The sequence below is a fragment of the Arvicanthis niloticus genome, chromosome 3 (assembly GCF_011762505.2).
Source record: "Arvicanthis niloticus isolate mArvNil1 chromosome 3, mArvNil1.pat.X, whole genome shotgun sequence".
NCBI classification, from domain to species: domain Eukaryota; kingdom Metazoa; phylum Chordata; class Mammalia; order Rodentia; family Muridae; genus Arvicanthis; species Arvicanthis niloticus.
Window position 1 is genome coordinate 60,851,458 of NC_047660.1, and position 2,808 is coordinate 60,854,265.

The 2,808-nt window shown below is 40.6% G+C and overlaps 1 pseudogene; it reads right to left on the bottom strand.

Annotated features, from left to right (window-relative positions):
* Window positions 1-1,764: 1,764 nt before the first annotated feature.
* LOC117706308 (small ribosomal subunit protein eS8 pseudogene) lies at window positions 1,765-2,388 on the bottom strand (annotated as a pseudogene).
* Between the last annotated feature and the right edge of the window lie 420 nt (window positions 2,389-2,808).

Below are 2,808 nucleotides of genomic sequence, written 5' to 3' on the forward strand. Positions count from 1 at the left end.
CTTCCAGCTTTGCTGACTGCAACCCCACAGCTCTGTCTCAGGCTGGTTACACACTTTGTTAACAGCTTTTCTTGGCAGGTGTCCCATAGCGCTGGCATCTTCAACATCTTGGTGGCTCCAAGACAATCCAAACTATACTTCCACAGTTTCATACAATGGCCTCTCTGGGCCTCCATTCAGGGACTCCCCTGTCACACAACTGGTCTCAGTGGCTTTCCTTAAACTCAGAGGAAGATTCATTCCACAAGCTCTTCCTGTATCCTTCTTGACTCTAAATCCAGAACCATGTGGCTAAGCTGCCAAGTTCTTCTGCTTGCAGAGATTGGAACCTGCCCTCCCCCAATTACATTTGTATTTGTGCAATCTTTCTGTTGATGATGGTTTCCTTACTGCTTAAGCTTTTCTTTAACTTCCTTTCATAAGCTGGAAGCTCAGCAGGGTGGGCTTTTGCCCTCAGAACACCATGCCCTCGACTCTGTTTAGGATCAGGCCTTTCTTAAAATGTTTGTCCCTTGAGCACAGAACATAGCTCCAATGCTACATTTCCTGGTATTTTTTTTTTTTTTTACTCCTCAAGCTGCATATTTTGTATTTCTTTGGCCATTTTGCTCCTTTTCATTTTAAATCTGCACAAGAGTGATCACTAATAACCACATGACACAGTCAGTACTAGGCTGGCTTGGAATCTCCTTTGCCAAGGCCATTAATTCAGTAACCTCGGGCAGATCTTTAGAACAACAGAAAAAAGCAGCCACATTTTTGCCAGAATATCATAAGAATGGTCTCTAAGTCAGTTGATAATATTCTTCCCCTCTGAAACCTTTGAGGCCCCATAGTCCACATAACCTTCAGTGCTGTTGTCTTCCATACTGCTACTAGAATGTTAATTAAGCCTGGTTAAAGCATTCAACCAACTTGCTAGTCCAAAGTCCCAGAGTCTTCCATATTCCTCTAAGAAGCTCTATGTTTAGGGCTATCAGAGCAATAAGTACTCCAATCCCTGTTACCATCTTCTGTATTGATTACTCTTCTATTGCTGTGGAGAAACACCATCGCTAAGGCAACTTTTATAAGAGAAGGGGATTTGCTTACAGTTTCAGAGGGTTAGCCCATGGCTATCAATCAGGAAACAGACAGGCATGGCACTAGAGTAGAAGTTGAGAGCTTTCCGATCCATAAGCAGAGAGGGAGACTGTGCCTGGTGTGGGCTTTTGAAACCTCAAAGCTCACCCCAGTGACACACTTCCTCTCAAGTCTACACCTCACATAGTTCCTCAACAAACAGTTCCACTAACTGGAGACTACGCATTTAATTATATGAGCCTACTTCTCTTTGAAACCAGCACAACCAGCAACTCATCTCAACTCATCTCAATTCATGAAGAAAACAGACTGGTAAAATACATACCTTTTCATGAAACTAAGTATGAAAGTATCACATGCAAACATAACATTGCCATATATGACAAACACATAGTCAATGGAAGACTAAATAGGAAGAGTGAGGGTGAAAGCATTTCCTTGAAAATTATGAGCAAGAATATCTACGTTCTTATGCAATATAGCACTTGAAATTTTAGCCAGAGAAGCAAGGCAAGAAAAGAAGTAAAGATACAAATAAGGTAATCAGTAAATTGTCTCTATTTATAGACTTTTAGATTTAATAAACCAAATTGAACAGAGCAACAGAATACAAATCAACAGAAATAGTAGCTTTTTAGTAGAAGAATAAATACCTTTATTACATGAACTATGAATGGTGGTTTATTTGCCTTTCTGGGCTTTGATCTTTCTCAGATAGAACTAGAGATCCTTGTCTTCTAGCACAGAGCAATATGCTTTGCCATGCTGGCCTGGTCTTGAGACAATACAGACAAGAAGCTTGCCCTGCTGGAACTGCTCCTCCAGAAGACTGCTGATTTTAGTGTTCCTTTTCCTTTTATCATATTTTTTTTAACTTTTCTTTGATAGCTTTTTATTTAAAATCTCTATCTCCTCAGGAGTCTTCTTGACCCACTTCTTGCAGCCCAGACAGGGGCAGTGCATAGTAGGACTCATAACTACTGTTGCTATAGTGTGCTGTCAATACGCACAATGTAGTTCTTCTCCAGGGTTTGGTGCAGACTAGCTTGGTATTGGATGCATTGCAGATGACAGCAATAATCCCTAGTTTTTTAGTACAATACTCAGAGCCCCAGAAGAAGTTCCCCATATCTAATCTCAGGGCAAGGTACTTCTTATTGCCTCCTTGAACTCAGACTGTGTGTATGCAATGAAGACCAATGTTGGTAGCATCCATCCCAGCTCACAATTCTACTTCTTGTGATAGGGCTTTCTCCTGGCCCCTCTCATGCAGTCCTTGTGCCAGTTGTCCCAAGAGATGCCCATCACTCAGTGCTGGCTCAAAGAGGAAGCAAAAAGCTTCATGGTCTGGTTTTTTCTGTAGTGGCTTTTTTTTTCAAATCCCAATAGCAAACATACTGGGAATGAAATCAGACAAATAATCCCATTGATAATAGCCTCAAAGGGATTAAAATACCTAGGCTAAACCAACCAAGAAGGTAAAAAGGCCTCTCTACACTGTAAAATAGAAAACAATGAAAAAAATGTTCAAAGTCATCACAGACAAAAAGACCTTCCAATCTCATGGTCAGCAGAATTAATATTGTGGCAATGGTTTTTTATTTGTTTGGGTTTTTTTTGGGGGGGTGGGGTTCCCAAAAGTGATACATACAGATTCCATCAAAATATCACCACCATCAAAATATCAATGGCATTCTTCACAGGCATAGAATAAACTAATCTAAA